Raw genomic sequence first — 14,984 nt, 5'->3', positions numbered from 1 at the left:
TGTAATTGAGTGAAATAAGGTAAAAGAAACGTGTCTGATTATAGAAAAGGTTTTATGTATGTAGTGAAGTCATAGATTGGAGACAGGCAAATGATTTTATCACAGATCTCTCCTTTGTGCTCTTTGATTTTTTAAAATTATTCTTTATTTATTTGAGAGGGAAGGAGGAAGGGAGAGAAGAAGGGGGAAGAAGTAGGGGAGAGAGGGAGGGGAGGAGAGGGTAAGAGAGAGAGAACTCCCATCTACTGGTTAACTTAAAAAATACCAGGAGCTGGGAATACAATCCAGATCTCCCATGTAGGTGGCAGGAACTCACTTGAGTCATCACCATTGCTTCCCAGGGTTAGCATTAGCAGGAAGGTAGAGTCAGGAGCTTGAGGTGGGTATTAAACCCAAGTGCTCTGACATGGGATGTGGGTGTTTTGTTAGGCTAAATGCTAACCCTTGTGTGAGCCTTTTCAATGCTGGTATGAAGGAATATACCTTTTTATCTGTTTTATAAGTTTTGTTACATATATTACATCTAGCTGTAATTTAAGAGACAGTTTGGTTTATGATGTGTCAAAATATGAGTTTATCAAGGCATAGACTAAAGTATATCCAGAATATATATGAATACCTGCTGTGAAATCATACTAAGGCAACTGTGATCTGGCTAATGACCACATTAGAGGAATTAACATCTCTCTTTTCTTAAAAAAAAATCATTTCCTTATATTAGGAATCTTCAAGCTCTTCTGTTTTAGTTCTTCATAAAATATAATAAATCGTTTTAAACTTTAGTTGCCCTACTGTGCTGTAGACCACTAATACTTTTTCCTCTTATCTAACTGTACTTTGGTGTCCATTATCCAACATCTCTATTCCCCACCCTTTCCCTTACTAGCCTAAAATGACCACTCTTCTACTCTCCACTGTGAAATCAACTCTTTGAACTTTAGCATTATGAATGAGAAATACAGTTTTTAATGTTTCTGTTCCTGGCTTATTTCACTTAACATAATGTCCTCCGTTTCAAGGATGGTCTTCTTTTTGTGGGTAGATTAAACTGGCATTCTGTTGAAGGCAGTGCCTTAGACGCTCTGCAGTGTGTGTGGTTATATGAGTGTTGGAGAGAACTTAGCACTGAGGTGATAACTTTAATATCCACAGTGTAGGTCTTCATAGCTGATTTGGCACAGAGACTGGAGAGAGTGGCATGGAGGGTAAACAGCAGATCCTACCAGTGGATTTGAGTCCCCTTTAGTAGGGTCACAGGATTTGGACAGAACATCTCCAGTGGGTTGGTACAAGCCAGGAACTATAGCCCTTGCCTATAGTTTTCTTCATTGCATCATCTTTAGGGTACTTCTACAAGCCAACAGCAAGAGAAGAGCCTGTAAATGTGTCTTTTGCTAGTAGAATTCTTACTGATGTGACTGAATCTTGGCCTTGGAATCTGAACTGATTTAAATTTAGAAAACCAATAGGCATTTTTGACATTTCTTACATCTTGAGTCTAGTGGAGGAGTTCATAGCTTTCTGTGCAAACATTCTTATATATACACACATATGTTAATATATACATACTTCTCTTATACCTTCCTGGCCTTTACATATCCATCCCAAAATGTCCTCATCCTCATTTGACAATCTGAAGATGCTTCTTCATCATTCAAAATTCATGTCAAATATCACTTTTCCTGTTTGAATAAGCAGAGATTGTAGAGTCTAAAAATAATTCTGGATTTACTAATTTGCAATATAGAGATAACTCTTGCCTTGCTTAAATCACAGGCTGGTTATAGGGATTGAATGAAACTACTTATATTAAAGAGACAGAAGGTATTTAAGGTTGGGAGAGTCGAAGTAGCAAAATCTTGGAGCTGAGGAATTTGGTATGCATGGGGGAAGGCTCCATGGAGATCTGTCTTAAAGAAGCTAAGACATTTTTTAAAATTTTATTTGATTGGTAGAGTTATAGACAGTGATAGAGAGACAGAGAGAAAGGTCTTCTTTCCATTGGTTCAACCCCCAAATGGCCACTACAGCTGGCGCTGCACTGATCCGAAGCCAGGAGCCAGGTGCCTCTTCCTGGTCTCCTATGCGGGTGCAGGGGCCCAAGCACTTGGGCCATCCTCCACTGACCTTCCGGGCCACAGCAGAGAGCTAGACTGGAAGAGGAGCAACCTGTACTAGAACCCGGCGCCCATATTGGATACCAGCACCACAGGCAGAGGATTAACCAAGTGAGCCACGGCGCCGACCCCTGACATTTTATTTATTTATTTATTTATTTATTTATTTATTTATTTATTTATTTTGGTGTGTGAGTAGGGAGGAGAATAGCCTGAAAATGTTTACTTTATGTGATACTGGATTTAGAAAAAGATCTTGAAAACCAGGAAGAGGACTTTTATCATAATTGAGGTGGTTAACAGGAAGCAGTTTCTTAATAGGCAAAGGAAATATTATAAGTATATTTAGGTTTGAGTATGGCACATACAATTATTTGTAAAAATTATTTATTAATTTTATTGGAAGGAGAGGGGTGTTGGAAGAACTCTCTCATCCTCCAGTTCCCAAATGTCCACAACAATGGGGACTGGAGTAGGCTGGAGCCACATCTGGGATTCAGGAATTCAATTCAAGTTTCCCACATGGGCAGCAGGTACCAAGTACTTAAGCTATTACCTAATGTCTCCCAGAGTGTGCAGAAAGCTGGAATTGGAATGGAGCTGGAGCTCAAACCTAGACACCCTGAAATGGGATATGGGTATCCCAAGTGTCAACCTAACACCTGTCCTCTACAAAATTAATTTTAGTCAAGGATATGGAGACTGGGCAGACAGTAAAATCAACTTGAATACAAGTACATTGTGAGGGTGAAAACACTGAGTAGGCTTAAAAGCAGTTTAAATAATGAAAATATAACAGATTGTCTTGAAAATACAGTTTTTAGTCTTAGGAAGCTGCTCACTACTGATGAAGGTAGAGTGTTATTTCTGCATATAAAGAATGGATGTAAGAATGTGAGTTTCCTGAGAGGAATGGCTGTTACTGAATTGTCCAAACTCTGTAATACCTATGAGATCAAAGATTTGATGAAGAAATGAATGAAGTAGCTTTTCAGGCAGTTGCTTTTTTTTTTTTTTTTTTTTGGACAGGCAAAGTGGACAGTGAGAGAGAGAGAGACAGAGAGAAAGTCTTCCTTTGCCGTTGGTTCACCCTCCAATGGTCGCCGCGGCCGGCGCGCTGCGGCCGGCGCACCAAGCCTATCCGAAGGCAGGAGCCAGGTGCTTCTCCTGGTCTCCCATGGGGTGCAGGGCCCAAGCACTTGGGCCATCCTCCACTGCCTTCCCTGTCCACAGCAGAGAGCTGGCCTGGAAGAGGGGCAACCGGGACAGAATCCGGTGCCCTGACCCGGACTAGAACCCGGTGTGCCAGCGCCGCAAGGCGGAGGATTAGCCTACTGAGCTGCGGCGCCAGCCAGGCAGTTGCTTTTTAAATATCTTGGACCCATTCTGAATGCTCAAAGACTCTTGCACCTGCGAGCTGCTTTTTGTATCCCACCATGAACTAGTCATAGGTGGTGACATGAAACAGATTGTGAAGAAACTTTTGCACAGAATCTCATTGATAATGTGCTTTAACTTGAAGAGCCTGACACACCCCTGAACTTAACCATGTTTTTTTTTTTTTAATACAAGTGCATTAATCTTTTATTTTTTACAGATACCAAATTTATTTTGGGAATTTGTAACTTTGATTAAAATTCAGCTTCCTGGAAATGTCCACTTGATATGGTTTCCTGTGTATTTTGTATTTTAAATGTCTCTAATAAAAGGAAGAAAAGGAGGTCATGTTCATTGAAGTCCTGCTATGTGATTTGTGCATGTTGTTTAGTCCTTTCAAAGTAAGTTTATAGAAATGGACTGTGAGTTTTGAACAGATGGTGTAGAATATAGCCAGGGTAATATAAACTCAGTGAGAGACAGAGTTGGGGTTTGAACCCAAGATTTTTGGAAACAAAGTTTGTCCTTGTCCCACCACATTGGTTTACAAAGCAGAAGTAATTCATTGTGCCTTTGTGTTTAAATATGTCCAGATTCTGACTACCTCTTACCTCCGCTGCTACCACACCCCTGATCTAAGACTCTGATGTTTTCCCTCTATTGCTCTAGTATCTCCTAACTACTTTCCTTGCTTCTCTTTTTGACCCCAACTGTTTTATTCTTAATAGCTGACATTGTAAAATATAAGTTAGGTCATATCACTCCTTTTCACAAAATTCGTCAATAGCTCTTCATTTCACAGGGACAGAAACCAGAGTCCCCACAGTGGTTTAGGTGACCTGGCTTCCTTTACTCTCTCTCTGACCTAGAATCTGATTTCTTCCCCTTGTGCTTCTTCTCTAGTATGCCAGACACATGGCTTCTGGGATCTGCATGTCTAGCACCTCTCATGTCATTGCTCAATTCTCATTTTCTTCTGAGACTTCCTTCCTCCCTTCCTCCCTTCCTTCCTTCCTTTCTCCCTTTCTTTCCCCCTTTCTCTCTCCCTCCCTTCCCCCCTCCTCCTCCCTCCCCCCTTCCTTCCTTCCTTCCAATTTTTAATTTTTTTAATGTCAATAGATTTCATGTATTTCATATGTGTAGATTTAGGAGCATAGTGATACTTCCCTTCCTCCTGCCCATGCTCCCACCCTTTCTCTTCCTTCCTCTCTTATTTACTCTACTAGTTTTTACACTGATTTACTTTCAGTTTACTTTATACTAATAAGAGTGTAACAAATAGTAAGAAAAAAAGGACACTATTCCTCAACATTTGAGACAGGGCTATAAACAATCATGGAAGCTCAAAATGTCAATTCCACCCCTATACATTACATTTTTTGTATTCTATAGTTACCACAGGGCAGGGAAAACATAATATTTGTCTTTTGGGGACTGGTTTTTTTCACTAAGTATAATGGCTTACAGTTACATCCATTTTTTTGCAAAAGACAGGATTTCATTCTTTTTTATGGCTGAGTGGTACTCATTTATAGCTGAGTAGATGTCATTCTTTTTTATGGCTAGTGTATATGTGTGTGTGTGTGTTTATGTGTGTATAATTTCTTTACCTATTCACCAGTTGATGGACATCTGGGTTGATTCCATATCTTAGCTAATGTGAATAAACATGGGGTACAGATCGTTATTTCATATGCTGATTTCTTTGGTTTGGGTAAATTCTCAAGAGTGGGATGTATGGGTCATATGGTAGATTTATTTTCAACTTTTTGAGCTTTCTCCATACTGTCTTCCACAAATGCTGTACTAGTATACATTTTCATCAGCACTGGACTAGGATACCTTTTTCCCCACATCCTCATCAGCATTTATTGTTTGTTGATTTCTGTGTGAGAGCCATTCTAAATGGGGTGAGGTGAAACCTCACTGTAGTTTTGACTTGCATTTCCCTGATGGCTAATGATCCTTTTCGTGTGTCTTGGTCATTTGAATTTCCTCTTTTGAAAAATGCCTGTTCAAGTCCTTTGCCCAATTCTTAACTGGATTGTTTTGTTGTGGTGGAATTTCTTGAGCTCTTTACAGATTCTTGATCTCTGTGTGCAGAAGTAAGAAACAAAACCCCTACCTTACACCTTATACAAAAATCGACACAAAATAGATCAAGTTTATCAGTTGCATAGTTTGCAGATATTTTCTCCCACTCTATTGGTTGCCTCCTCACTTTGCTGAGTGTTTCCTTTGCAGTGCAGGAGCTTTCTTAGCTCAGTGTAATCCTATTTGCCTATTTTGGCTTTGATTGCTTGTGCTTTCTGGGGTCTTTTCCAAGAAGTCTTTGCCTATGCCAATATCTTTCAGAGTTTTTCAAATATTCTACTCTGTTAATTTGATGGTATCAAGATATAGATCTAGATTATTGATCCATTTTGTGTTGACTTTTGTACAAGGTGTAAGGTAGGGGTTTTGCTTCTTACTTGTGCATGCGACATCCAATTTTTCCCAAAACCATTTGTTGAAAAGGTTGTCTTTTCTCCAGGGATTGATTTTTACCTCCTTTGACAAAGATAAATTGGTTGTAGTTGCATGGATTGATTTCTGGAGTTTCTATTCTGTTCCATGGTCTACATGTCCCTTTTTGTGCTAGTTCCAGGCTGTTTTGATTATAGTTGCCTTGTAGTATGTCTTGAAATCTGGTATTGTGATGCCTCCAGCTTTGTTTTTGTTGTTGAAGATTTTGCTGTTTAAGCTTTAGCTATTTGAAGTCTCTTGTGTTTCCATATGAATTTTAACATTTTTTTTAGATATGAGAAGAATATCATTGGTATTTTGACTCATGAGGCTTATTCTAACCTGTTATTCAAAATTGAACCTCAGTGAGTCTCAAGATGCAGTGGCTCAGGATTGTCAAGCTTTTGTTAAAACTTTAAATTTCCAGAATTTTCTGTTTCTGTGTTCAATAATAACTATTTTTTATGTTTAGAAACAATTGAAATAAATCTAAAATGTGATAACATTTGTGTTTGTAAGTGGAATAGTACTGACTTACATAGCATTTTATAATCACTGATCATGTCTTTTTGTAAGAAATACATTTTACATTGTGACCTAGTGCTGTGTATGAAATGGGAACAAAAGTTTTACAAAAATTCTTAAATTTCTGTGTGTGATATGCTCAGATTCTTTTTTAAAGATCCATTTTATTTATCTGAAAGACAGAGTTACAGAGAAAGGCAGAGACAGAGACAGAGAGAGAGAGGTCTTTCATCCGCTGGTTCACTCTACAATGGCTGCAACTGCCTGAGCTGTGCCATTCTGAAGCCAAGAGCCAGGAGCTTCTTCTGGGTCTCCCATGTGGGTGCAGGGGTCCAAGGACTTGGGCCATCTTGTACTGCTTTCCCAGGTCACAGCAGAGAGCTGGGTCAGAAAAGGAGCAGCTGAGGCTAGAACCGGCACCCACATGGGATGCTGGTGCTTCAGGCCTGGGCTTTATAAACTGCTGCGCCACAGTGCTGGCCCCTGCTGATATTTTGTTAAATTCCATTATTTTCATTTAAAAATTATATTGGTCATGATTTACAAAATTGACCTCGCAGATCACTTATTGATTATAATCCATGGTTTAAAAAGTATGGAACTATTTCTCAAATCCTTCTAGTTCAGGAGATAGGATACATGTGCATTAATTTCATGAAAATAAACCATGGAAAATGATGACTGAGAATTCACTTATTCTTTTAAGTCATTGCCATGGGACTATTACTACAAATCTTCATTTTGATGTTAATATCAACAAAGGTAGTATAGATTATGTTGCATAAATATGTAATTAAATAATTTATTATTCTTATGTTTTATTAATCTTATTTACTTTCATATTGGAATTTCCTTTTTCTATCCAGTGGATCAGAAAGTTTCTATCTTTTCTTCTTTCACTTCCAGGCTCCAATATTTTTATTTTCAGTTGATTGGTGTATACTATTTTCCTACCCATATTGATAATAAATACAGTGGTAAAAATATTTAATAATGAAAATAAATTTATACTATTTATTTTAAAACATCACAACAACAAACAGATTACCAAACATAACTTATTGTATACATTTGCATTTTTATATCTTCTGAACATAGAAAATATTTAATAGATATCTCAGTATATTCTCTAATAAAATATATTTTCTTACTTTCAAATTCCTTAGTAAGATTTTCTCTTAAAAGTAAGAAATTCATATTGAAAGCTCATCTTTCACCTCTGTCCTCTCTCACACGCAGTGCTGTGGTCATCTACCCCAATCCCTTGCTCCCTGCCTGCCTGCTTCTGTCTCATACTCCTTTGTTTTTCTTTCCTTCAACTAATATTGTTGAGCATATGCTATGTGCCATGTGTGGTGATGGTGGACAAAATTAAATCTCTGCCCTCACTGAACCTAAACTAAATATAACATCCCTAGTGATAGAAGTGAAAATAGGAAGCCTTAAGCTTACTTAGAAATGCCAGACATGGGATTATTTTCTTTGTGTCTTGGTTGACTCTAGCATCAGAGAATGATAGAATGCTACAGATAGCAGAAGCATTAGAAGAATCATGTTCAGTCTTCATATTTTAAAGATATAAAAACAGTGTCACAGATTAAAGAATGTGGTGAGGACACAGTTGGAACCTAAGCTGGTTTCTTGACCAGGGCTCTTTCCACACCCTCTGCTCTCTCCATTGTGATATTGCCTGCCCAGATTCCATGTTGTCATAGTTTTATATGTGGTTTGTGCTGTTAAAGGCCTCTTTTCACAATGCACATACTGAAATATAGACATTTACCCTTATTGGTTTTGTTACTTGAAATTATAATTGGAACAATTAGAGATGCGTCATTGGAAAGGCTATGAAAGGGAGCCATTAAGTGCTAATAAATGCCTCTCCTCATGGGATTGGAGATCTTTTCTTCTGTAAGTATTTGAGCTCTTTTCACTGGTGCTTCTAAGTGGCTAGAAATAACACTTGCCACACGCTTGTGGAATACTCTGGATGCCAGGGGGTTCATTTTGTTCTGTATTTGAATTGAACACACTATGGTTGGAATGTGTGTTGATTCTTTTTGTTGATTTAAGAGTTCATTCTATGTTTTGCATTAACCTTTTATGGTAGAAGGCAGTAGAACAATCATGAGAGCTCTTAGAAAATGAAGACTTTAGGTATCTGATGACTTTCAAGGAAGCAAATGAAAAGGTTAAGTTGTAGGTATTTATTTTCATGTATTTTCCTTTTCATAACACACAAAAATCTAGATACAGTGTGACAAATTCAAAGTAGCTTACCCTAAAGCCATATGCTTTGGCTAGCAAAATATAATCACTACTTGTTCATATGAAGATATATTAGCTTCAGAGATGAATTTGAGTAAAAAATTGCTAAGTGATTTTCAAGGTAATTTATCACTACTTCTAAACATAGTGATAATGATGATAATGATAATAATCTTCTAGGTATTACTATAAGTACTTTAATCTTTCTGTCTACAATTTCAAAATGCAAAATACTCTGCATGGCAAATACTATTTTTGTAACTCATTTGGCAAAATTTATATTGATTTTAATTCATTTATTTGCAAATTTGACCTCAGTGACATGAGGCTATTCAGTTTGTGTTTACTTATCTTAGTGAGTATTCCTTTGTTTAGTCACAGAAATAGTAGTATGTTTGACGAGGATATTATGCAGTAACAGTTCTATGCATCATTTTACCTTTCTAAAACCAAAAAAATAATCTGGGTTGCACATGACATCTGGGCCACCTCACCAGCCTTCACAGTGTACAGATGAGGAAACTGAGTGGTAAATATGGGTCCTGAATTCAGACTTAGGCATGTTAGTACTAGCATCTGTAATCTAAATCACCATGCTATGCTGCCTTAAAAAGTGGTGTTTAAAAGCATTTCACAGAAATAAATATTCCATTATTTATTTATCTAATAAAGCTCTAGTCATGATAGAGAATTCAGATTTGAATAAAATTGCTTCATTAAAATCTCTGTTCTCAGTTTTTTGTGTTAATTATTGTTATTAACACTAATGGCATGGATTTATTAGTGCATATTGCCAGCCCTGATTCTTTTATTTTCAACTTAATAGTCTACTATCCTTTGGACTTTTAAAAAATACATGTTTATTTATTTCATATTTGAAAGGCAGAGAGAGAGAGAGAGAGAGAGAGAGAGAGAGATAGATTTTGGTCTTCTATCCACTGGTTCATTCTCCAATGGCTGCAACATTCTCAGCTGGGCCAGGCTGAAGCCAGGAACCAGAAACTGCATCTGGCCTCCCATGTGGGTGACTGGAACTCAAATACTTAAACAGTCATCCACTTCCCAGGCACATTGTCAGGGAGCTGGATTGGAAACAAAGTGGCTGGGACTTGAACTGGAGCTCTCATGTGGAATGTTGGCGTCTATGAGGTGGCTTAACTTGTACCACAATGCCCACCCCATGGACTTCTTAAATTTTCAAAATAGTTTATTTAAAAGATATGTTAAGGGACTTAAAGGGAGACTTAGACTCCAAGACAGTAGTATTGGGGGACTTCAATACTCCACTTTCAGAAATAGATCACATTGAACAACACATTAAGAACAGAGATCCTACCTGAGGAGTAAGTACACAGTGACTCCTGTTGTTGACTTAACAAGTACGGAAACAGTATTTTACACACACTTTATGTTCTGTGGGGGTGCAAACTGATGAAATATTTACTTAATATATACTGAATCAATCTTATGTATATAAAGATAATTGAAAATGAATCTTGATGTGAATGGAATGGGAGAGGGAGTGGGAGATGGGAGGGTTGCAGGTGGGAGGGAAGTTATGGGGGGGAAAAGCCATTGTAATCCGTAAACTGTACTTTGGAAATTTATATTTACTAAATAAAAGTTAAAAAAAAAAAAGAAATAGACAGATCAACTGAACAGAAGATCAACAAGGAAACAGCAGATTTAATCGACACTATAGCCCAGATGGATCTAACAGATCTACAGAACTTTTAATCCTACACTGAAAGAATTTACATTCTTCTCAGCAATACGTGGAACCTAATCTAGGATTGACCACATACTAGGCCATAAAGCAAGTCTCAGCAAATTCAAAAGAATTAGAATCATACCATGCAGCTTCTCATTCCACTTAACCAAGGACGTTAAAGATCTCTATGATGAGGATTACAAAATCTTAAAGAAAGAAATAGAAAAGGATATCAAAAAATGGAAAAATCTTCCATGCTCATGGATTGGAAGAATCAATATCATCAAAATGTCCATTCTCCCAAAAGCAATTTATAGATTCAATGCGATACCAATCAGAATACCAAAGACATTCTTCTCAGATCTGGAAAAAATGATGCTGAAATTCATATGGAGACACAGGAGACCTCGAAAAGCTAAAGCAATCTTGTACAACAAAAAAACAAAGCCGGAGGCATCACAATACCAGATTTCAGGACATACTACAGGGCAGTTGTAATCAAAACAGCATGGTACTGGTACAGAAAGAGATGAATAGACCAATGGAACAGAATAGAAACACCAGAAATCAGTCTAAACATCTACAGCCAACTTACATTTGATGAAGGATCCAAAACCAATCCCTGGAGTAAGGACAGTCTATTCAATAAATAGTGCTGGGAAAATTGGATTTCCACATGCAGAAGCATGAAGCAAGACCTTACACAAAAATCTTACACAAACCTTACACCTTACTCAAAAATGCACTCAACATGGATTAAAGATATAAATTTATGACCCGACATCATGAAATTATTAGAGAACATTGGAGAAACCCTGCAAGATATAGGCACAGGAAAAGACTTCTTGGAAAAGACCCTGGAAGCACAGGCAGTCAAAGCCAAAATTAACATTTGGGATTGCATCAAATTGAGGAGTTTCAGTACTGCAATAGAAACAGTCAGGAAAGTGAAGAGGCTACTGACAGAATGGGAAAAAATATTTGCAAACTATGCGACAGATAAAGGATTAATAACCAGAATCTACAAAGAGATCAAGACTCCACAACAACAAAACAAACAACCCACTTAAGAGATGGGCCAGGGACCTCAATAGACATTTTTCAAAAGAGGAAATCCAAATGGACAACAGACACATGAAAAAATGTTCAAGATCACTAGCAATCAGGGAAATGCAGATCAAAACCACACTGAGGTTTCACCTCACCCCAGTGAGAATGGCTCACATGCAGAAATCTACCAACAACAGATGCTGACGAGGATGTGGGGAAAAAGGGACACTAGCCCACTGTTGGTGGGAATGCAAACTGATAAAGCCAGTATGGAAGTCAGTCTGGAGATTCCTCAGAAACCTGAATGTAAGCCTACCATGTAACCCAGCCATCCCACTCCTTGGAATTTACCCAAAGGAAATTAAATTGGCAAACACAAAAGCTGTCTGCACATTAATGTTTATTGCAGCTCAATTCACAATAGCTAAGACCTAGAAACAACCTAAATGCCCATCAACAGTAGACTGGATAAAAGAAATTATAGGACATGTACTCTATAGAATACTATACAGCAGTCAAAAACAACGAAATCCGGTCATTTACAACAAAATGGAGGAATCTGGAAAACATCATGCTGAGTGAATTAAGCCAGTCCCAAAGGGACAAATATCGTATGTTCTCCCTGATTGGTGACAACTAACTGAGTACCAAAAAGGAAATCTTTTGAACTGAGATGGACACTGTGGGAAACAGTGACTTGATCAGCCCTTGTCCTGACTGTTGATGAACAACTTAATACTTTATCCCTTTTAGTATTTTTTTTTTGTTCTACTTAATACTATTGGTTGAACTCTGTAATTAACACACAATTGTTCTTAGGTGTTTAAATGTAACTGAAAAGTGATGCCTGTTAAATATAAGAGTAGGAATAAGAGAGGGAGGAGATGTACAATTTGGGACATGCTCAATCTGACTCGCCCCAAACGGTAGAGTTAGAAACGTGCCAGGGCATTTGAATTCAATCCCATCAAGGTGGCATGTACCAATGCCATCTCACTAGTCCAAGTGATCAGTTTAAGTTCATAATTGGGCCGGCGCCGTGGCTCAATAGGTTAATCCTCCACCTTGCGGCGCCGGCACACCGGGTTCTAGTCCCGGTCGGGGCGCTGGATTCTGTCCCGGTTGCCCCTCTTCCAGGCCAGCTCTCTGCTATGGCCAGGGAGTGCAGTGGAGGATGGCCCAGGTGCTTGGGCCCTGCACCCCATGGGAGACCAGGAAAAGCACCTGGCTCCTGGCTCCTGCCATCGGATCAGCGCGGTGCGCCGGCTGCAGCGGCGGCCATTGGAGGGTGAACCAACGGCAAAAGGAAGACCTTTCTCTCTCTGTCTCTCTCTCTCACTGTCCACTCTGCCTGTCAAAAAAAAAAAAAAAAGTTCATAATTGATCATAATGATAGGTCTAAGAGTCAAAGGGATCACACAAACAAGACTAGTGTCTGCTAATACTAACTGATAGAATTAAAAAGGAAAGAATGATCCAACATGGGAAGCAGGATACATAGCAGACTCATAGGATGGCAGATGTCCTAAACAGCACTCAGAATCAGCCCTTAAGCCATTCGGATATGGATGAGGAGCCCATGAGAGTATTTTAGGCATGGAAAGCCAAGACATTGTGGCAAAACAACAACAACAACAACAACAACAACAACAAAAAACCTAAATGAAAGATCTCTGTGAATGAGATCCCAGTGGAAAGAATGGGCCATCAAAGAAGGAGATACCTTTCTCTGAAGGGAGGAGAGAACTTCCACTTTACTGTATCCTTGTCTAAAAAAGACAAGCAAGGACAGAGTTGGCAAACTCAAAAGGCTTCCATAGCCTTGGCAACTCATGACAAGAGCCTAGGATAATTACTGACGCCATAAACAAGAGTGTCAATTCTTAAGTCAACAACAGGAGTCACTGTGCACTTACTCCCCATGTAGGATCTCTGTCCTTAATGTGTTGTACAATGTGAATTAGTGCTATAACTAGTACTCAAACAGTACTTTACACTTTGTCCTTCGGTGTGGGTGCAAACTGTTGAAATCTTTACTTAATATATACTAAATTGATCTTCGGTATATAAAGATAATTGAAATGATTCTTGATGTGAATGGAATGGGAGAGGGAGCAGGAGATGGGAGGGTTGTGGCTTGGAGGGAAGTTATGGGGGGGATCCACTGTAATTGAAAATCTGTACTTTGGAAATTTATATTTATTAAATAAAAGTTAAAAAAAAAGTCTCTGTGGGGGGGGGGGGGGCAGAACAAAAAGAAGATTGAGAAACATTGACCTAAAGTATAGTCTGTTTACCTCTGTCTATCTTTCTTTCATAGGTAGACAGAGCTGATTTCAGTGACTCAACATAATCTAAGCTTTTTGTCTTTTGCTGTGCCATTTTTAGCACATAGCTTCTGTCTGCAAGATTGCCTTTTGCTGTTAAGATGATTGCTGCAACCCTGTTGTCAGAGAGAAGGAGGAAGAGGAAGGGAAAAAGATACATATCAGTGAAATCATATCTTTTTTTAAAGATTTATTTGAAAGTCACAGTTACACAGAGAGAGAAGAGGCAGAGAGAAAGAGAGAGAGAGAGGTCCTCTCTCTCCAATGGTTCACTCACCAATTGGCCACAATGGCTGGAACTCACAGATCGAAAGCCAAGAAATAGGAGCTTCCTCCAGGTCTCCCATGTGGGTGCAGGGGCCCAAGGACTTGAGCCATCCTCTATGGCTTTCCCATGCCACAGCAGAGAGCTGGATGGGAAGTGGAGCAGCTAGTTCTTGAACCTGTGCCCATATGGGATGCTGTCTCCTCAGCCCAGGGTGTTAACCTGCTGTGTCACAGTGGCAGCCCCACTTTTAATTCTTTAAAAGAAATTCTTCTGATGTCACTCACAGCATCTAATTACCTCTTGATGGGTAACTTTAGTCATGTAGATGCTCCATTTGCAAGGGAGTTTGGGAAGTGCAGGTTGATTTATTTATGTCTTTTAAAGTTGGACATTGCCCTCCTTCCCTAATTGGGATTCTGTAAGAAAGAAAGAAAGGGAGGAAGGGAGGGAGTGAGGAAAGAAAGAAAAGAAGAGAGGAGAAGGGAGAGGATTGGAGGGGAGGGGAGGGGAGGAGAGGAGCTAGTCTTGCTTGCCATTCATTTTCATAGGAGATAATCAGGGTAAAGTATGATCAATTATCTGTAGTAAACTGAGAGCCAAGTGACTCTGTTTTGTGCCAGGACTCATAAAATCTGATTTTTAAACAAAATTTTATTCATTTATTTACTTGAGAGACAAAGTGACAGAGAAGGGGAGAGGTGGGGGGAGAGAGATGTGTTTTCTCTCTCTTTTTAAAAAAGATTTATTTATTTGAAAGAGTCACAGAGAGAGAGAAGATGAGGCAGAGAGAAAGAAAGAGAGGTGTTCCATCCGTTGGTTCACTCCCCAGATGGCCG

General features: G+C 38.8%; 1 protein-coding gene across 9 annotated transcripts in view; it reads left to right on the top strand.

Annotated features, from left to right (window-relative positions):
- Positions 1 to 14,984, top strand: part of DNM3 (dynamin 3) — a 634,013-nt gene that overhangs the window by 85,897 nt on the left and 533,132 nt on the right. The gene's annotated exons all lie outside the window — the stretch shown is intronic.

Source organism: Oryctolagus cuniculus, chromosome 7 (assembly GCF_964237555.1).
Source record: "Oryctolagus cuniculus chromosome 7, mOryCun1.1, whole genome shotgun sequence".
In the NCBI taxonomy this organism is placed as follows: domain Eukaryota; kingdom Metazoa; phylum Chordata; class Mammalia; order Lagomorpha; family Leporidae; genus Oryctolagus; species Oryctolagus cuniculus.
The sequence above is the reverse complement of the archived record's forward strand: the minus strand, read 5'-3'. Positions and strand labels throughout refer to the sequence as shown.